This window comes from Leuciscus leuciscus (assembly GCF_965113295.1).
Source record: "Leuciscus leuciscus genome assembly, chromosome: 5".
Classification (NCBI taxonomy): domain Eukaryota; kingdom Metazoa; phylum Chordata; class Actinopteri; order Cypriniformes; family Leuciscidae; genus Leuciscus; species Leuciscus leuciscus.
Window position 1 is genome coordinate 10,612,557 of NC_138729.1, and position 22,508 is coordinate 10,635,064.

The 22,508-nt window shown below is 44.2% G+C and overlaps 1 long non-coding RNA gene across 1 annotated transcript in view; it reads right to left on the reverse strand.

The window, feature by feature from the left end:
* Positions 1–17,113, reverse strand: part of LOC309499101 — a 261,724-nt gene extending 244,611 nt beyond the window's left edge. Inside the window, exon 1 of the long non-coding RNA XR_014206150.1 lies at positions 16,777–17,113. This is a non-coding gene — a long non-coding RNA (uncharacterized lncRNA). The remainder of the gene's footprint in view (positions 1–16,776) is intronic.
* Between the last annotated feature and the right edge of the window lie 5,395 nt (positions 17,114–22,508).

The window sequence follows — 22,508 nt, forward strand, 5'->3', positions numbered from 1 at the left end:
TTTTGTATTTTCACAAACCACGCATAAATGTCATTATCTCAAAACTACAAACTTGTACATACATGCTGCTGATATATTATTGTAGCAGAGTTTGTGCTGAATACAGTGTAATTAGACTTTAGCCATGAAAATGTCACTAGTAACAGAAAAAAACACAAATGTCAGAGCATGTCAGAACACCTCCAGGCCCAGAAAACAGCTCAGACCTCAGAGGGTTAAGGGTGCATGCTTGGCCATAAGCGAGTGCACAACCAAGCGTGCCGCACAAGCCCTGAAAAGTGAAGCCAAAACGTCTCGATCGCCCCCCGGTGACTGGTCCTAGTATAGTTCATAAACCCCGCCTCCCCGTGTTATTCAACGGGACGTGAGACCAACTAAACAATTAAATTACACTTCAAATATCTTTTTTCCAAAGGTGGTTTCATTCATTTGCTGTCATTTTTATCACGCTGATGTAAGTTCAAGTGTCTGTTTCAAAAATAAGGTTTTTAGTTAGTTACGTGATGCGGTAGTGTAACATCATGATTGACAGCTGTGATTGACAGGTTCTCTGAGCGAAGTAGTCACTGAAGCACCAACGGACATTTTTTTGGGATCTTCGGAGGACTGAGGAGATTGTATTTACTTTATTTTAACAAGCCTCTTGTCGTACTGCAATAATTTTTTTTTAAAGTGTGCAGAATGCGCTCTCCCTGAGTGCATTCTGCGAGAGTGAGGGCAGGGCGTTGATTTCGCGGCTTTACTTCCTGCTCACTACTGCGCAGGTCTGGTCCCGAAATCGCTACTGCGCAGACTCAAGTTCCAAGATGTCAGCGCCATATCGGGACACTGGCGGCTTCAGTTCTCATCAATGGAAGAGAGTGAAGGGGCGTCGTCCATCTTTTTTTACAGTCTATGTGCACAACGCGCATACACTTTGCTTCTCTCATCTACACAGATGCAGCAGTTGACATTTTTTCTAACCATACATAATTACAAGGAAAAATATTCCACACGAGGGAAATCATTGTGGTGTCCATGAAGATGTGAAAAAATAGGCATAAATCTAGTTTACATATTTACCCAAATTATTATACGCCTGTTTAACCGAAGCTTATTTGGGTGGGTTTCTCCCATCCCCATACAATGTCACTTCTCTGTTTTTTACGGCCCTGATGAGAACGTCGGTCTCCTCGGCTGTGAACCGCTCCTGGCGTGTGCCTGGCAAATCCGCCGTTATAATAGCAATCCGCCATGGAACAAGAACTCCTGCTTTTAAAGGGAATGTGAGATGACGCTGTGATTGGTTTATTGCACGTTACGCCCAAACCACACCTATGAGTAATGTAACTACTTCAGACCAACCCATTTTAGATTTGCGTCGGGTGCAAGAGTCATTTATCCCGCCGGTATAATAGCAACAGCGCCCGAGATCCGCCCCCAAAGTTACTTGTGTTTCTCGTTTGATACTTGCATTTCAGATCGTTAAAATAGGTCCCTCAGTCTCATTGTCTTTTAGGCACTTTAGCATTTCCTGCACATGCTTTTGGGGAAGAAGTAGGATACATGAAACACTTTAAAGGGATATTTCATGATTCACGATGTGTATTTAAATTGGGTCATTTATGTCGTAGAAATGTGAAATTATTTTAGAAGTTGGTGCCTAGACTGAGAAAAGCCAGAAAATTTATTTTTGGCATATGTGGATGAAAGACAACAACTCCCAGAATGCACTTGCTTCGCTGCCCTACGAGGCCACTCCCAAGCCACGCCTACCGGTTACAGAGGGCAGTATCATAAGAAATTATCCAACTAGGCTACTAGTTGACTCGAAACTGAAAAGACGCCGTTTTATCCCACCCCCCATGGCCAGAGACACCTGTGAAACAATGAAACAATGATCCAATGACAACATGACACATCAGACAAGGGAACACATGGCAGGATCACCTGACTATGACAGGGAATCACATGACAGACATGAAACATGACAAAGACATGAAACATGACCAAAACGTTACATATCCCCCACTCTACAGAAACAAACATGAAACAAAACAAAACTTGATTAAGTCCCAGAGAGCGGTCTAGGGGGAGGGATGGCGGTCTAGGGGGAGGGATGGCGGGCCAGGCCCGTGCAGGGGAACAGGGGAACAGGGCTGGAAACGTGGCATGGCAGGCCTGGGTCGTGGAGCGTGGGTAGACCTGGGCCGTTGGTGGAGCGTGGGTAGACCTGGGCCGTTGGCGGACCTGGGCCGTGGAGCGTGGGCAGACCTGGGCCTTGGAGTGTGGGTGGCGCCAGCAATGCAGGAAGCCAGGGCGGCGCCGACAGTGCAATGGGCCAGGGCGGAGCCGGCAGTACGGGGGGCCAGGCCTCCATGGCCTTAATCAGGTACCTACTGCTCCCCCAAATAAATTTCTTGGGACAAGACTGTGGCGTGGCGGCCATCTCGGATGTGGATCTGGTAATAGTTCACTGGCATGGCCGCCATCTCGAGACGTGGCAGCCATCTGGCGTGGCGGCCATTTCGGGATGAGACTCTGGCGTGGCGGCCATCTTGGGTGAGGGATCACGGGCTGGAGCCGATGTGTGAACCGACACACACACATCATAGCTGTGACGACTATCATAAGTGCTGTATCATCCATAGCTGACTCAGGCGCAGCGGCCATCTTGTCCGAAGACACGGGCACGGCTGACATGACGTGAACAGTCTCTGGCTCGGCAGGCATGATGTGAACAGTCTCTGGCTCGGCAGGCATGATGTGAAGAGACTCAGGCTTGCGAGGCATGACGTGAAGAGACTCAGGCTTTGCCGGCATGACGTGAAGAGACTATGAGACATGACAAAGACATGAAACATGACCAAAACGTTACATAAACTGTGTAAGCCTTTGAGGATAATGTTAGTTGAACTATTATCCTTTCCTTTGAATCATCTGACCATCTCTTGAGTAATGGTATCCAAAAATATGTAGTATACCCTTGTTAGTTAGAACTCCTCCAAATTATCAGTGTGATGGTCTTCTCCTGTTGACTTAGAACTGTACTTATACCTTGCAGGTATTTTTCTGGGTCTTGTCTCACCAGGTATTTTGTCAGCAAACTCAATTCCAGCAACCTCAGCCTTCTCCTTTGCTTTTTCAAACACAATCTTGAATTCACTTTCTGTCCTCAGTCTCCTGAAACACTGTCCCGGACCTCCCATAAGCATCAAGGGGATTAGTTATGAAAAACTAGGGGACCCCCCAAGGTAATTTTTTGGGGCTTTATGGGGGGTCCCCTAGTTTTTCATAAAAAATAAATACGCCATAAAGTGCGTATAATATGCACGTGAAAACTGCGTATAATAGGCTATGCACGCAAAAACTATTTTTGCCATATAAATGGTAGGCTACGAGATATTAAATTTGTGCTATAGAAACGCACTTTCATGAGAGTCTGGCAGAGTGGATCCTCATGTTCACCTCATGATGACAGTAAGATAATATTTCTTTGTTTTATGATTTTTTGGTAAACCTAATTTACTGATACTGAATAAGTGTTTATCTTAGAACCGAAAAGTCACTATTATTATAATCTTGGTCTGTAAATAGTCTTCTTTTTTTTATCTTACAAGATGCTAGCTCACTATCGGACAGTTGTAATTAGCCATCTAACGTAATTCTTAGAAAAATTAAATCTCGAGCTATCCATTCTGAATTAAACAAATAATTTTAAATCTAGTATCCTTTACTCAGTAACAGTGTCCATTTCATTAAGGATATTATTACTGATGAAAATGTTCATTAGGTGAATGCTTTTTTTGTCAACGATAACAAAGATGACGAAATATATGAATCATGACAATAATTACACTTTTTTTTTTTTTTAACAAACTGATAAAAAATATGACGACAAATAAAAAGAGAGATTGTCCCATGTAAGATCTATTTTAGGCTGTTCAGATGGTGAATTTTCACAGACTGTGATGACGTGTTTAATGGTCATCAGCATCGTAATCATATCAAATTCTCTCTTATTTTTAGGCCACTGTGTGTTGTTGTAAACAGCAGTTAATGAAGCAATGCTGCCAATCTCTTTTAAGAAATGCTGTGCTCACCATCGTTTTTGTTCTGTATTCTTCATAACACTGACAGAAAAGATGGAAAGAATAGATGTCAGCATATGAAATGTTATTTTTATTTTATGTAATGTTTTTTTGGGGGGAAGATTGTTCCAATACTGGCCCTGAATGTGTTAAAATGAGTATTTTTCATATTTACATTAAAAGTAATGTTAAGTTTATTAGCCTACATAGATTTTTTTTTTTGTGGAGAAAAGTCTTTGTTCATTAATTATGCAGAGTAAATGCTCAGCTGCAAAAACGTTCTGAAACACAAAAAAAGTTAAGTAAATAAAATTATATTATATAAAAATATATCTGCTTCTGCAACACCTTCCTCTGTTATCTCTCTATCCTTTTCTTGAGTCATCTCTCCTTCAGTATCTGCTTCTGCCGCTCCTTCCTCTGTTACCTCGCTCTCCTTTTCTTGACTCATCTCTCCTTCAGTATCTGCTTCTGCAGCTCCTTCATCTGTTATCTCTCTATCCTTTTCTTGAGTCATCTCTCCTTGTACCTCTCTTTTCATCTCTTCCTCCTCCTCACTTGGCCTAATATCTCCTTGTATTTCCTCACTCATCTCACTTTCTTCCTCATTGGCTCTAACCTCTCCTTCGTCTTTCTCTCGTTTTAACTGCTTTCCCTTGAATCTCTTCCTCCCCGTTGGATTGCAACCTTGTAGTGGTCGGGGAGCTTGTGTGTCTCAATGACCCCTAGAGCTATACCAGCGGGAGATTTAACTCCTGGTAAGGCCCCCCCCCATGCTGGACAGGTCAAAGGGTAGAGGCCAGACAAAGAGCAATCCACTGGTCCTCCAGGTTGAGGGTTTAGCACAGGGCTAACAACTCTGTCTTGTAAAAAAAAACAAGCACGTTACGGAAACAGCAACAGAAGGAAATCGACACTACTGGGCGTGATGGACTTCCAGGGCTATAGTCAGATGCTAGGATGAATGCCATTGGTGAAAGCCGAAAGGAAGCCAGTGGCAGGAAGGTGGAAATTCTGAACGCCAAACTTAAGACTAGGATAGGATTTTGGAATGTAAGAACAATGTATGATACAGGCAAATTAGAACAAGTGACATCAGAGATGAAAAGATACAACATAGATATACTAGGAGTAAGTGAAAGCAGATTGACAGGATCAGGGAGACTCACGACAAACACAGGGGAAACAGTGCTGTACTCAGGAAGAGATGACCACCAACATAGGGAAGGAGTAGCCATCATTCTGAAGAAAGGAGTAGAGAAGAGCTTGATAGAGTGGAAACCTGTCAACAGTAGGCTCATGAAGATTATGCTGAGGGGGAAGCAAATCCAACAGGGGCTGAGGGGTCCAACAAATGACAGCCATGACACCTTGAAGGATGAATTCTATGAACAACTGCAGGCTGTATTGGAAACTACACCCAGACACGACATGAGGATAGTTATGGGGGACCTAAACGCCAAGGTGGGAAACAGCAACACAGAACACGACAGGGCGATGGGAATGGAAGGTTACAGTGTCATGAATGAGAATGGGGAGAGGTTGGCAGAGTTTTGCACCATGCATGACCTCGTTATTGGGGGAACCCTGTTCCAACACAAGGTCATTCACAAGCTAACATGGTCCTCTCCAAATGGAAAGGATTAAAATCAAAATCTCATGATAAATTGCACTTGGAGACGCTCCTTACTTGATGTCAAGGTCAAACGAGGAGCTGACGTTGATAGCGATCATCACCTGGTCACAGATGTGCTGAGAATAAAGCTTAGGAAAACAGGGAGCAGAAAGACAGCCAGAAAGCAATTAGATGTCGGAAAGCTGCATGACACCAAGGTCAGAGTTTATTTTGTGCTAAAACTAAAGAACAGATTTCAGGCATTAGCAGATATGTTGGATCATACAGAGCCAAAATCAGATGATATCAACACTATGTGGGAACAGACCAAAGCAGCCTATGTGAAGACAGGTGAAGCCTGTCTTGGATACAAACACAAGGAAAAGAAGGAATGGTTAAGTGATGACACATGGCAAACTGTAGACAATATAAGGGCTTTAAAGAAAAAAGTAAATGAGACAAAGTCTGAACGGCTTAAGGGAAAATACAGGAAACAGTACCAAGAAACAAACAAAGCAGTGCGAAGGAAAGCCAGAGCAGACAAGCGGGCATACCTAGAAGATCTTGTTGCAAGTCAAGCAGAAGAGGCAGCTAGGAAAGGGGAGCAAGGGGAAGTCTACAAGATCACCAAAATAGTGAGTGGCAAACACAGACAAACAACTGAGGCACCACCCAGCTATCAAAATTATGTTCTGAGAACGTTGTGGGAACATTGATTTGAAATGTTCTAAAAACGTTGAAATGTCCAGTTTGCTTAACGTTGCTGGAACGGTATCTTAATGTTAGCATAACGTTGCTGGAACATTAGCACAACATTGCTGGAACATTCTTAAGGTTAGCATAACGTTCATGGAACGTTATCTTAAGGTTAGCATAACGTTGCAGGAACGTTAGCATAACATTGCTGGAACATTGGCATAACATTGCTGGAACATTAGCATAACGTTGCTGGAACATTATCTTAAGGTAAGCATAACGTTCCTGCAACGTTCTTTCCCCCAAAATGTTAACAATACAACATTCAAAGAACATTAAAATGTCCACTTTCTTTCATGTTAAAATGTTATTTTAAGGTTAGAAAAAAAATTATGCACCATTCGTTCAACTTTATTTTTTTATTAACACAAACATGTGAATTTACAGCACATCAAAAAGTAGAACATTTCATATGATTATCATACATTTTAAACGCTACATTATAGCTTAAAAAACAACAACAAATATTTTCATATAAACATTTAAATTAAATGAAAACGGTGTTAGTTCACCAAAAAATGCTGTCAGTAATTACTCACCCTCATGTTATTCCAACCCCGTAAGGCTTCCGTTCATCTTCAGAACACAAATTAAGATATTTTTGATGAAATCTGAGAGCTGGCTCACTCCTCCATAGGCTTCTAGGCAATTTCATTCTGGCGAGTTTATCAAGCAACGACAATAATTTTTCAGGCGCAGCCGTTAAACACGAGGCGCCTCTCACTGCCAAAAACGCGTTAGGTGTGATTGGCCCCTAAATCAGCTTAAAATAACGCATTTATCGATTACATTGTTTCACAAACCGAAACACAGCAGACCTATACAGTCTGTATAAGTGTATGATTTAACATTTTCTGATGGTCTAGTGTTAAAAATTAAATAAAAATCGCAATATCGAATCGCAATTCTTAAAAAAAAAAATCGTAATACCAGCAGTATCAGCACCCAAGTATCGTGATAGTATCGAATCGGGAGATAGGTGTATCGTCCCAGCCCTAGAGTTCACGAGAGTAGCGAGAACTGAGAAGATGACGCAGCTGGGTCTCGATGGGTCACTTTTGTGAACTCACTCAGAGGCCAAAACATAAGAAAATGAATAGTTGAATAAAGTTGTTATTTTTGCACACAAAAATTATTGTCGTCGCTTGATAAACTTAAGGTTGAGCCACTGTAGTCACTTGGACTATTTTAACGATGTCTTTACTAACTTTCTGGGCCAGCAGAATGAAATTGCCTAGAAGACTATGGAGGAGTGAGCCAGCTCTCATATTTCATCAAAAATATATTAATTTGTATTCTGAAGATGAACGGAAGTCTTAAAGGTCCCATGACATGCTACTTTTTGTAGGCTTTAATATAGGCCTTAGTGGTCCCTAGTACTGTATCTGAAATCTCTTTCCAAAAATTCAGCCTTGGTGCAGAATTATAGCCACTACAAGCCAGTCCCAGAATGAGCTTCCTTCAGACGGGCCGTTTCGGTGTCTGTAGCTTTAAATGCTAATGAGGAGGAGAAAGGCGGCGCAAGGTGGAGGGTGGGTGTGGCCTTGACCATCTTGCGGCAACGGTACCATGCATGTTTACGTTGGATATATTGCAAAGGCACGAAGACACGCAGTCGTTCAAGCATTTCAGTATGACCCAGAATCTGATCCAGATGGAGAAGCAACGGATGAACAAGTTGCAACTCAGCGGCTCCAGCAGGACGTTTCCGAATGGTTAGTTTAAAATATTATGTCTGGATACGGTACTTTATTCAGATGGTTTACAGTTATTATCATGTAGCTAACGCTAACGTACTGTTGCCTTTTCATGAGAGATCTGTAACGTCTGTAATTTATCTTATTACAGTTACATCAAGCTCTGCGATCTTGAAATGCGGATATCGCACGCGCCATATAACCAACAGGAAAACGGTTATCCAAAGAAGTGTACAACACTCGCGTTACAGTGTGTGTATTCACACACATACTTGATGCTGTCTACCTTTACATTAGCGCAAGTAACTGCATAGCTAATGTTACAGCCACATTCTACGTGTAACAAGCTAGGTAACCATAAACAGTAAAGCAACACACTTATATATCATTAGTTGACTTACTTGTCCGAGGTGTGTAGCTGAGCCAAAGAGAGTTGGTACTGATCCAGACTTTAGTTTCAGACGTTCAGCAAGCCCAGCTCTGTATTGACCCTTCGGTGTTCATTTGTACATCCAATTATTGAGCAATTATTGCTTCGCTCGCTCAAAAGCCATGATATCTCTCATGGACAAACTAAAATCGCGCGCGCGCATTCCTACTTCCTAGCTCATTTTCTCACGGGCAGAAAATATTCTCTGGGCGGGCAAAGCAGAGAAAGGGGAGGTAACATTTCTCCTTATAACGTCATAAGGAGGAAATTCAAGATCAGCCCGGTTGAGCTTCCATTTTCTCAAAGGCAGAGAAAGATAGCAAAAGCTCGATTTACACCGATTAAAATTTCTAGAAACTTGGGGACCATATACAGGCTAGGGGAACTCATATTAATGTTAAAAAACCTCAGAAAGTGAACATTTCATGTCATGGGACCTTTAAGGGGTTGGAACAACATGAGGGTGTATAATTACTGACAGAATATTCATTTTTGGGTGAACTAACCCTTAAATATAAGTAGTGTGGGGGTGCCAAACTAGCACTGTGGTCCAATCTGTGGTCCAGTCTCTTCATGCCCCGTCTGTAAAGTGAACAGATTGACTGATGTTACTAATGGTGATTTATTATTTCATAAACATTTAATAATAACAGTGTGGCTACTCCATAAATGTTAACCCTTAAGTTATTTAGGCTGTGCTTTGAGTACTATAAATATTAAACCACACAAGATTAAAATGTAGCTTACAAATGTTATATAATGGAAAGGTTCAATAACACATTGTAAAGGATTAGCTACACCTGAAAATGAAAACTTCCATCAGGGGAAAATAAAATAATGTGCATCAAAATTCTGTACTAGCTAAACTTTTCTAATTTGTACTAATTTGCCATACTATGGAAGTAGGAATATAATACTTTCATTGTATGACAATAGCAGCATTGAGAGAGGTCTTCTGAAGCTATTATAATAAAATTATAAAAATGTATAAACCAGGGCTTGGCATTAACCCTGGTCTTGTACTTGTCCTTTGGACAAATAAATCGTTCATTTACTTGTGTAAAAAGAAAAAGAAAAGAAAAAGTAGCTTGTCCAGGAATATATAAATCTTTTGAAGTAAGGTTATTCATCTGTGTGTAACGTATGTGTGTGTGCGGCTGTATGCTTAAATTAAAAGAGCACATTAATATAAAACGTCTCAGGTTACGACTGTAACCCTAGTTCCCTGAGAAGGGAACGAGACGATGCGTCAATGACGCTTTGGGAACGCTCCTGCGTGATTGCGTCTGAAGCACCTATGTCAATTAGTCCAATGGCGAGAGTGGGCGTCACAGGCGGGTGACGTGACGACCAGGAAAGGATAAAGGACATCCTGTTTAGAACCGTGCTAGCTTCGAAAAGGGCCGAAGCAAGTCGATCACAGGGATGTAGGAAGTATAGCAAAGTGACGCATCGTCTCGTTCCCTTCTAAGGGAACTAGGGTTACAGTCATAACCTGAGACGTTCCCTTTCGAGGGAACTCGCGATGCGTCAATGACGCTTTGAGAACGAGAATGCCCAACACGCCATACGAACCAGAACCTGTCTGTGTGAATACTGCACAACTAAGACAAGAGCACTTGAGAACCTGGGGTAGAGCCCAGGTCGAAGTTGCAAAACCTTACGAATGTGAGCGGAGAGGACCAGCCTGCCGCATACCACATCCTACAGGGATATCTACATAAAATAAGGCTTCTAAGCCGCCATACTCCTGTCCTGGTCTAAAAGCACCACGGAGGAAACAACCAAAGGTCCCCCCCCCCCCCTCAGGGAAATACCACCAAAAGGGACATGTAGGCACTTAGGCCGCCACGTACACCTTCAGTGTGGAAGGGGATAACCCTGCGGAAAAACAAACCAGCAGTAACTCCAGCACTGTACCAATCGGGCAGTAACTGGGCCCCACTGTCCACAGACCCGCAATATGAAGGGAAAACGTATCACTAAATACACAGAGTTTCCTCGTGGAGGGAGCTCTGGAGTGAAATATGGTCTCCACAACCTCAGTTGAGAGACCAAAGTCAATGAGTTGAGCCCCCTCAGAGGCCAAACCCACAGGTTCCAAATCCCTGGGCTGGGGTGAAGGGTCACCCCTCCCACTTAAAACCAAAGGTCCCTCCTGACTGGAATCTCCAAGGGAGAGCCATCGAGGAGAGACACCGGGTCTGAGAACCAGTCAGCCCGGCCAGTACGGTTCTACTAGTAGTAGACTTATTCCGTCCCGGCGGACCTTCTCCAGAACTCCTGGGAGCAGAGTAATCGGGGAAAGATGTACAGACGTAGCCTCGGCCATGTCCATACCACAACGTCCAGCCCCAAGGGAGCTGGGTGTGTGAGGGAGAACCAAAGTGAACCGTGCACCGTATCCTGAGACGTGAAGAGATCCACTTGTGCCTGGCCATAAACCCCCCAAATGTGCTTCCACCACCTCGGTGTGGAGCCTCCATTCCCCGGGTCTCAGCCCCTGCCTCAACAGGATGTCTGCTCCTACATATTTATGTATGAGACCACTGATGTGTTGTCTGTACAGACAAGTACATGATGGTCCCTCAGGTCTGGGAGGAATGTCTCAATGCATTGAAGACTGCCATCATCTCCAGGCAATTTATGTGCCAAAAAGATGATGACTCCTCCACAGGCCATGGGATGAGCGGCCTTCCATTACCGCTCCCCAGCCGGTGAGGGAAGCATATGTCGAGATAGCAAGTCAATGGCAAAGAGCTCCCAACACCGGAACCTGGGAAAGGAACCAGTATTTCCTCCATATAACCAAGGCGCGGAGACACCGCCGCGTGATCTTGATCGTACGAAGTGGGTTTCCCCTCGGGGAGAACCCTCTGGTTCTGAGCCACCACTGCGAGAGTCTCATGTACAGTAGGCCAAAGGGTATCATATTGGACGCTGCTGCCATGAGGCCCAACAGTTTCTCGAACTGTTTCACAATGCGTGACTGCTCATGTGAGATAGGAACCAGTATTTCCTCCATATAACCAAGGCGCAGAGAAACCGCCGCGTGATCTTGATCGTACGAAGTGGGTTTCCCCTCGGGGAGAACCCTCTGGCTCTGAGCCACCACTGCAAGTGTCTCATATACAGTAGGCCAAAGGGTATCACATTGGACGCTGCTGCCATGAGGCCCAACAGTTTCTCAAACTGTTTCACAGTGCGTGACTGGCCTAGCTTCAACTCTTTTGTGGCTGTGAGGATAACAGCTACACGAACGGGCGAAGTGTGGTTCGCATCGTGAATCCCATACCACACCAAGGAAAGTGGTTCACTGTAGTGGAGAAAGCACACTCTTCTTGGCATTGAGTCTCACCCCAATTTCTTCATCTGAGCAAGGACGACATCTCGATGCCGAACCGCTAACTGCTCTGATTCCGCCAGAATCAGTCAGTCATCGATGTAGTTCAGAATGCGTAGCCCTGCAGCCTGGCGAGGCAGAGCTGCATCTACGCACTTCGTGAACGTGCAGGGTGATAGAGTTAGACCGAATGGAAGCACCCGATAATGATATTCTTTGCCCCCAAAAGAAAACCTCAGGAACTTCCTTTGTTGAGGGAGGATGGAAGGAAGCGCCTTTTAAATCTATCGTGACAATCCAGTCCTCGGATCTGATATGAGTCACGATCTGTTTGAGTGTGAGCATCTTGAACTTGAGTTTCATGACTGCACGATACAACAGATGAAGATCTAAAATGGGAACGCAACCCCCCATACTTTTTTGGAACAATAAAGTAGCGGCTGTAAAACCCTGATTCTCTGTCGGGCGAGTACACCTGCTCTATAGCTCCCTTCGCTAATAGAGACTCTACTTCTTGCTCCATTACCAGAGCCTGCTCGGGATGTACTAACGCGAGTAGCACCCCGTTGTAACGAGGTGGAGGAGAACAAAACTGGATTCTGTAACCTCTCTCTATTATCTGCAGGACCCATGGAGATATATTCGGCAAATTCTTCCACTCAGAAAATCTACTAAGGGTACCAGTCTCTCGAGACTGGCCTCTGGTGTTATTGTAACAGTCACTTCGGTGACCTTTTTGAACCCCCCTCAGAGGGTGCGAGTTTGACACAGTGTCGTGGTGACACTGAGCCATGTGCTCGCTGGAGACCGCTGAGCCCCGAGGCTGGCAGAACGGCCTCCTGAGGGCACCGAGGTGGGGCGGGCACCGTATACTGAGGTGTACACCGCTCCACCCCGGTCGGGGTTGCCCTCAGAGGTCTGACACCAGTGGCATCAGGACCTTGGCTGAAACCTTTTTCACAGAAAAACAGTCCTCAAATCCAGCTTCTGCTTTAAAAGTTTCTGTTGAGAATGCCATTCCGGTCCCCAATCTTTCTGAGGGGGAGCACAGGAAATTACACTCTACCCGTACAATGAGTTTGTTAATGGCTAGGGCTGCTCCGCCCAGCAGCCCCATTTGCAAAGTTATAAACTCCAAACTCATTGTACACAGGAGATTGAGTTGTAGAATCTTCAATTCCCTTAACTTGATGCTCAGCACATCCATCTCCTTGGAGGTGGACAGCTGTAGCACCAAATTATACAATTGAATTACTCAAAATTAAATGTAGTAAAAGATCAACCAGACAAGTTAACACGGTCTGGATGAATTACTGAACATATACATGAATCTAACTAATGAAAGTCAGATAAGCAAATTTTAAATGCAGCCCACTTATTTAATTCCTCAGAATCAAACAGCAAAAAATCAACCAGACAAGTTAATAGGCTATAGTCTGGATGAAAGGCTGAATATATATTTATATATATAGGCTTATATATAAAAAATTGTTTCAACATGCAATAAAAGAATAATAAATTCATAGCTTGCAATACACTACCCAGATAGCACACGTACGTCGGGCCGACGTTGGCCCGATGTACAAAGTTCCATCGGCACGATGTCGCTCAGAGATCGTTTGCTCATCGGCAATATGTCGCCTCGACGTCGGCCTTTGATCGCAAATGATCTCCGGCCGATGTTTGAACGATGCAAAGCTGTAAATCTTTTGGCCGCTCTGCATGGGTTTTATTTTATAGGACATTAGACACCATGCGCTGCTTTCATTGGCCCCCCCCCGCGCTGGGGCCCCCTTAAATTTTTCGTCAACGATACCAGGGACACCGAAACACCGGGGAACATGAAATTTGGTGGGCATGTAGCCCCACTACACTGCAAAAAATGCTTTCTTAGTTAGTATTTTTGTTTTGTTTCCAGTCCAAATATCTAAAAATTCTTAAATCAAGAAGCATTTACTAGAGAAGTAAAATGACATAAGAAATTCTATTTTGTTTTAAGGTAAAAAGTAAGTACTTTAAGTAATTTTTGTTTAAAACAAGCAAAATTATCTGCCAATGGGGTAAGCAAAAAAATCATGTTTTTTTTTTTCAAATTCAGATTTTTTTTCTTGTTTTCCATTCTTATTCAGATTTTTTTGCTTACCCCATTGGCAGATAATTTTGCTTGTTTTAAGCCAAAATTACTTAAAGTACTTTCTTTTTACCTTAAAACAAAATAGAATTTCTTATGTCATTTTACTTCTCTAATAAATGCTTCTTGATTTAAGAATTTTTAGATATTTGGACTGGAAACAAAACAAAAATACTAAGTAAGAAAAGCATTTTTTGCAGTGTAGACTTCTAAGGAAAAATTTCGTTTGGTCCCCGGGGGCCACTCCCCCCCCGCGCTGGGCCCCCCCAAACCCAAAAAAATGCAGTTTTTCCTAAATAACTACCTGAACCGTGGCACCGAGGATGAAGACATTTTTATCGTATGTTGGTCTACTAGACTTTTACGGAAAAATTTCGTTTGGTCCCCGGGGGCCACTTCCCCCGCCGCGCTGGGGCCCCCTTAAATTTTTCGTCAACGATACCAGGGACACCGAAACACCGGGGAACATGAAATTTGGTGGGCATGTAGCCCCACTAGACTTCTAAGGAAAAATTTTGTTTGGTCCTCGGGGGCCACTCCCCCCCCGCGCTGGGCCCCCCCAAACCCCAAAAAATGCAGTTTTTCCTAAATAACTACCTGAACCGTGGCACCGAGGATGAAGAAATTTTTGTGGTATGTTGGTCTACTAGACTTTTACGGAAAAATTTCATTTGGTCCCCGGGGGCCACTTCCCCCCCCCCCGCGCTGGGGCCCCCGTACATTTTTCGTCAACCATACCAGGGACACCGAAACACCGGGGAACATGAAATTTGGTGGGCATGTAGCCCCACTAGACTTCTACGGAAAAATTTCGTTTGGTCCCCGGGGGCCACTCCCCCCCCGCGCTGGGCCCCCCCAAACCCAAAAAAATGCCGTTTTTCCTAAATAACTACCTGAACCGTGGCACCGAGGATGAAGACATTTTTATGGTATGTTGGTCTACTAGACTTTTACGGAAAAATTTCGTTTGGTCCCCGGGGCCACTTCCCCCCCCGCGCTGGGGCCCCCGTAAATTTTTCGTCAACGATACCAGGGACACCGAAGCACCGGGGAACATGAAATTTGGTGGGCATGTAGCCCCACTACACTTCTACGGAAAAATTTCGTTTGGTCCCCGGGGGCCACTCCCCCCCCCCGCGCTGGGCCCCCCCAAACCCCAAAAAATGCAGTTTTTCCTAAATAACTACCTGAACCGTGGCACCGAGGATGAAGACATTTTTATGGTATGTTGGTCTACTAGACTTTTACGGAAAAATTTCGTTTGGTCCCCGGGGGCCACTTCCCCCCCCTGCGCTGGGGCCCCCGTACATTTTTCGTCAACGATACCAGGGACACCGAAACACCGGGGAACATGAAATTTGGTGGGCATGTAGCCCCACTAGACTTCTACGGAAAAATTTTGTTTGGTCCCCGGGGGCCACTCCCCCCCCGTGCTGGGCCCCCCCCAAACCCAAAAAAATGCCGTTTTTCCTAAATAACTACCTGAACCGTGGCACCGAGGATGAAGACATTTTTATGGTATGTTGGTCTACTAGACTTTTACGGAAAAATTTCGTTTGGTCCCCGGGGCCACTTCCCCCCCCGCGCTGGGGCCCCCGTAAATTTTTCGTCAACGATACCAGGGACACCGAAGCACCGGGGAACATGAAATTTGGTGGGCATGTAGCCCCACTACACTTCTACGGAAAAATTTCGTTTGGTCCCCGGGGGCCACTCCCCCCCCCGCGCTGGGCCCCCCCAAACCCCAAAAAATGCAGTTTTTCCTAAATAACTACCTGAACCGTGGCACCGAGGATGAAGACATTTTTATGGTATGTTCGTCTACTAGACTTTTACGGAAAAATTTCGTTTGGTCCCCGGGGGCCACTCCCCCCTCCCCGCGCTGGGGCCCCCGTAAATTTTTCGTCAACGATACCAGGGACACCGAAGCACCGGGGAACATGAAATTTGGTGGGCATGTAGCCCCACTACACTTCTAAGGAAAAATTTCGTTTGGTCCCCGGGGGCCACTCCCCCCCCGCGCTGGGCCCCCCCAAACCCCCAAAAATGCAGTTTTTCCTAAATAACTACCTGAACCGTGGCACCGAGGATGAAGACATTTTTATGGTATGTTGGTCTACTAGACTTTTACGGAAAAATTTCGTTTGGTCCCCGGGGGCCACTTCCCCCCCCTGCGCTGGGGCCCCCGTACATTTTTCGTCAACGATACCAGGGACACCGAAACACCGGGGAACATGAAATTTGGTGGGCATGTAGCCCCACTAGACTTCTACGGAAAAATTTTGTTTGGTCCCCGGGGGCCACTCCCCCCCCCCAAACCCCAAAAAATGCAGTTTTTCCTAAATAACTACCTGAACCGTGGCACAGAGGATGAAGAATATTTTTTTGGCACATCAACCTTGCCCATAATCACTCATTTGTGATTTGCGCCCCTCCCATAAAAAATGAAAATGCAATATTATTCTGCTTTAATCGCCCCTATCTTCAGTGGAGATGTTCAGAACTGCACCATATTTCATGTGTATGATTAACTTGACAACCTCTGGGGGTATCCTCTGCTAAGTTTTGTAGAATTTCATCCATGGGGGGGTATAAAATAAATTCATTTATGTGCACATTTAGTGACTGTACACTCATCGGCCTGTAGATGGTGCTGTTGAGCGAAGGGTTGCTGGTTTAGGATGATACTGTCACACACACACATGCAGGAATACAAACAAACGCAAGCATGCACACACACTGACATCCACACGCACAGACACACACCCATACACACACATACAAATCCACATGCACAGACACACACACACACAAACACACACGCGCACACATGTACGCACACATACATACACGCACAGACACACACACACACACACACAGACACACACATACACAAATACACACACATACACACACACACACACACACACACACAGACAGACATGCACATACTATTACTTTTTTTAGGTATATACATAAACACGCAATACAGCCAAATTACTCCACGTCATTTATTTTTGTGGAAAGCCAGTGCAGGCCTGAGCGGCGGTCATATTTTGTACCGCGATGCGGTACATCTAGTTAAGTATTTAGTTTTGGATTTCCTACCTGTATTTCCTACTTCTCCAGCAGCAGCTTTCTTCAGAAATGTTGAAGTCGTGGAGCTTTCCCTCTGTTATGGGTTATTTTGTTGCTGCTGAAATCACAGAACATTTTTTTTTATCAATATTTGTTTACCACTGAGCTAGTTTCAACCAATTTTCTCACTAAATGTAAGTGACGTCACCGATTACATACGTTTATGTTTACTTTGTGTAAAATAAATTAGCTCACTTCCAAGGAAATCCTTTACAAAACCTCTCATATACACATAAGAGGTGATTAAAAGCCCAAACTTTCATAAACAAAAGCTCAACCGAGTTAACGTTAACTTAGCTTAGCTGCTAACTTACCTCTTCTGAAAACGGTTGAGATGCTAACGGACTTTTTCCGAAGACACAAAACCATGTCTATAAAAGTAAATATTCAACCGAAGCGTATCAATTACAAGTAAGAGAAGTGTCACGAACAGTTGTGTGTATTATTCGTGTGATTTTAGAGACTAATATCACCTGAAAGTAGTGAAAACAACAGCGAGAGAGGGAGTTTTCCTGCTTACCAGTCGCAGTGGTCACGCGCCGTTTCCATGGCAACTCTGTGCCGCGGCCGCTCCAGTGTTTGAAAGCGACTTTCATATGTCTGGAAGCAAATCTTCTCAAATTCGATCCCTCATACATGACAGTCAAAGTGGGCATTTCTTCACAAACAAAGAAACCTCTTCCCGCTTCAGATCAGAAGATCCGATTCGTCCTCCACGCAAAAGGAGGCGTACACGGGACACTGTTAAAGGTCCGAACCTTCAGTTTACACGCTCTCTATCTCTCAACTCTCAGCTCTCAGCTCTCAACTCCTCCTCTTCGGACCTTCTCCTCCACGCGCAGCGCGTCGCCGCCCAACGCAACCAGCTGGACAGGCCTTGGCTTCTCCTCTGGGACGCATGCCTGCGTCATGTAGAAGCTGCCGTTCTTTTGCAACTAAGTTCCTACACGCCTTTCCCCGCCACAAGGGAAATGATCTGAACTTTCTCGGTAACGTTAAATTCAAGTGAGCCTTTACATCGTCTTGCGAAACGACCCAAAAGACGAAGCTAGACGCAAACCAGCCGGACACGCGCACGCGCGCGCCCCCTCTTCAGCACCACACTGAAAGAGCACAGAATCTTGCAAGTAACGCTATCTCTCTCTAAAAGCTGATTTCAGGTGTCCAGCTCTCAGGTCTGTGAATTAAGTTACCCTCTATCTCTTCTCTCTGTCTTTCTTTCTTTCTTTCATTTCATTTAATTTATTCTGACCACGCGATGTTTTATGTTTTGTTTGGTTAAATGTTGTCTGTTTTACTGTTTGCATTTTTACGTACGTTTATATTGTAGCTCATATAATCTCTAGTTTACATTTATTAAAAATCAATTTATACTTTTAACTGTCTCTGTGTTTGAAAACCCACTTTATGAGTCAATGAAACCAAAGATCTAAGCTACAAGCTCGATATTGACTACCTTGAGTAGTTTTAATTCATAAACTCAGAAAGTTTTATGTTCGTGGCCAGAAGATAAACTTTCTTGGAGTTTGTAAACAGGAAAACTCCTTCTTAACTGATAATCTTACATTTATTCGCTGGACGAATGACTGATGACGAGACCAGTTACAGAACGAGGTATTTCCGAAAATTTATAAAGTAATGTATATGCGATTTATGAATTATGACCATGAGTTATGATTAGTAATATTTCCCAAATTCCCTATATTCTTGAGCTAATTCGCATTGACCCAGAGTCGTTTACGTTACAGTACTTATGGTGAGATTATATATTTTCATGTCAATCTGTGTTCATTTGGAGTTTTGACCACGAACCATATGCGCTGTCACTTTAATTCAGCGCGTGCAGCAGAGGAGAGAGGCAGATCGATAGTGCTGAGCATGTCTGAGACGGAGAGCTTTCAATTGTGCAGCCTACAGCTCTATACATGTCTAAAAATGTATATTTTATATTTCAGTAAAAAAAACAAAAACATTTTTAAAGGTTTAATTTGATTTAATTAATTTAATTTTTTTTAAAGTGCTGACTGCTGAGCATGTCTGAGATGCACGCAGAGGTTTAAATTGTGCAGCATACCGCGCTACATGTCTAAAAAGACCAGCCATTTCTCATATTTTTTATCACATAATTTATCAAAATGGTTAAAACACATTTCATTATTTGGACCGGCGCAAACATAAACGCGACATCGGCCTACGTATAGTGGGCCGACCTAAAGCCGACGTAAGGAAACTGGGAAATAGAGCACTGACTGTGACAGAGATCTGCCTACGCCTGGCCGACGCCTTTGCGATGTTATAGAGAGGGAGGCCGACGCTCGATGTTGGGCCGATGTCGGCCAGACGTACGTGTGCTATCTGGGTATGTATCTCTCTTAATGAATGCATTGCATTTGCATAACCACTGGATTCTTATTGCAATCTTTTTTTTAAATAAACAGTAGCATGGGGAAACTCCCAATAGTGCACACATGTCGGTAATTTTCATGAATGAACGTAGCCCGTCCACTATTATTCTTAATGCAGACCACGTAATCTACGCGCTGCCTCAGCACACGCGAGATCCGAGCCAAATAATCTTTATTGACTTTCTTCCCTCGAGAAGAAAGCCATCAGGAGCAGAGCTAAACTCTCGATAGTGAAAATGTTACACGTCGGAAATTTATGAATGAACACTGTCGGCCCCCTTTTACTAGAGCTGACCGTGCATGCTCCACTCCCAAACAAATACATGAATCGCGTGTGTCCCCACTCGTAACAGCGAGTGCAGTGAGGAACACACGATCCAAAGCTGTTTGCTCCCCATACTCCTGTCTAGATATATGCTTGTGGTTATGGACTGCATCGATGCTCAGCACATCTACCTCCTCAGAGATAGACTGCTGAAACACCGGGCTCTCTAACCAGGGCGGAAGAAGCCGCGGCGCGGGCTTCCGATCCCAGAGAGAGAGAGCGCTGGATCTCCCGGGTAAAGGCAGAGAAAAGGCGAAGCCCGTCTCTAACCCCTCCGCGAGATCCATTTGCGAACCCCACAATACCAGCTTCCGTGCTGCCTCGGCAACATGGGGCCGGTACTGCGAGGAACGCGAGCCTGAACACCCTCCTCAAAGAGTGACAAGCGGGAACGGAGCGAGCAAAGCATTAACTCGCAATGCTCGTAGTCAGCGCCCTCGAGCGCTGACAGATCATGCTCCGTTCCAAACAAACAACACATACATTGTGTGTATCCCCACCCGTAAAGAAAGAGGGCAGGGAGGAACACACGATCTAAGGTTGTTTGTTCGACCTAATATCTATTTGCTTGTGACTGATATAGTGACAGACAACAATAAATAAGACAGACAGTATAACACAGAGCGCTTGCTGAGGCACAGAAGCTAGCGCGGTTCTAAACTGGATGTCCTTTATCCTTTCCTGGTCAGTCAGTGTTCATGTACTCCGTTGAAAACAGCCTGATCTAGGCAAGTCCTTCTGACATTTACCGTTGGCTCTGATGTCTCCGTAGTGGTTAAATATGAGATATAATATGTTTTGGGGTATTTTTAACATGCAATCTTTGGTCTCAAGAATATGTTATTTGTTTCTGGGCAAACCATTTTAAATGAGGAAATGTAATATTTTTGTTTAACTTTAATGCAAACAAACACACCCCTACCCAAAAGAAACACCCCTCCCTTCATTGCTCTGCCCCCAAAATACTGAACATGCTATGCAAGTCAAGTCACATTTATTTATATAGTGCTTTTTACAAAACAGATTGTTTCAAAGCAGCTTTACAGAGATAACAGTAAAAAAAAGGTTGTTTCCAGAAGAAAATAGTGTACAACGAGTACATCGGGTCACGGGTGTTATAGGAAATGTTCCCAGTTCCAGCTGACCTAATTTATGCAGCCTAATAATCATTTAACTGATTTGAGTAGATAGGAATGTATACTTTTTTATATTTATGCTAGGTCAAAGAGATGTGTTTTTAGTCTAGATTTAAACTGACAGAGTGTGTCTGCTTCCCGGACAATGTAAGGGAGACTGTTCCAGAGTTTAGATGCTAAATAGGAAAAGGATCTAGCGCCAGCAGTCGATTTTGATATTCTAGGTATTATCAACTGGCCAGAATTTTGAGATCGCAATAGACGTGAAGGACTATAATGTGTTAAGAGCTCGCTCAAGTACAGGGGAGCTAAACCATTTAGTGCTTTGTAAGTAATCAGCAATATTTTAAAATGTATATGAAGTTTAATAGGGAGCCAATGACAGAACCGGGCTAATAGGGTCATAATTCCTGGTTCTAGTAAGAACTCTAGCTACTGCATTTTGGACCAGCTGTAGTTTGTTTATAATGCGTGCAGGGCAACCACCCATAAGAGCATTACAATAATCCTGCCTTGAGGTCATGAATGCATGAACTAACTGTTTAGTTTTTCATTGAAAGCATATGTCGAAATTTAGATATATTTTTTAAGATGGAAGAATGCTGTTTTACAGATGCTAGATACATGGCTTTCAAATGAGAGATTGGTATCAAAGAGCACACCCAGGTTCATAAACAAAGACGAAGACTTGAGAGAACAGCCATCAATTGTTAGACAGTATTCTAGGTTTCCTTTCAAGGGAACTCGCTTTGCGTCGAAATTGACGCTATGGGGAACGCTTTGCGTGATGACGTCTTGAAGCACATGTAAAATCAGTCCAATGGTGTGGCGGAACGTCAGAGGCGGGTGACGTCACGTACCAGGAAGCTATAAAAGCCAGCCCGAAACAGAAAACGAAAGCTTTCTGAGTCTTCAGTTGCGCTCTGTGTGAAATCTGTCCTTGTTATTTGGTGTTGTCTGTCTATATTGTATTATATATATATATATATATATATATATTCAGAACTATGGCGAGTAAGCAGCAGCAGTTTAGAGTGTGTGTTCACCCCTGCCCGCGTTATTTAACGGATGGGGACACTCACACTCTTTGTGTTGTCTGTTTGGGTGAAGAGCATGCCCAGTCAGCACTCGAGGGTGCTGGCTGTGAGCATTGCGACGCGCTTCCTATGCGTACGCTCAGATCCCGCCTGGCTTTATTTTACCAGGATCGCGTTCCCCAGGGCTCGGGTCCCGATGCTGCCGAGGCACGGCGTCGATCTCAGACCTGGGGTTCGCAAATGGATCTATCAGCCTCTTTCTGATAGATCCAGTGCCTCTCATCAGGGTGTGGAAGCACGCGCTGCGGTTTCTTCCCCCCCGATAGAGGCACCAATACTGCAATTGTCCAGCTCTGAGGAGTTGGACGTTGTTAGTATTGACGCTGAGTCTGAGGATTCGCCACCTCAGTCTCATGCGTTTGAGG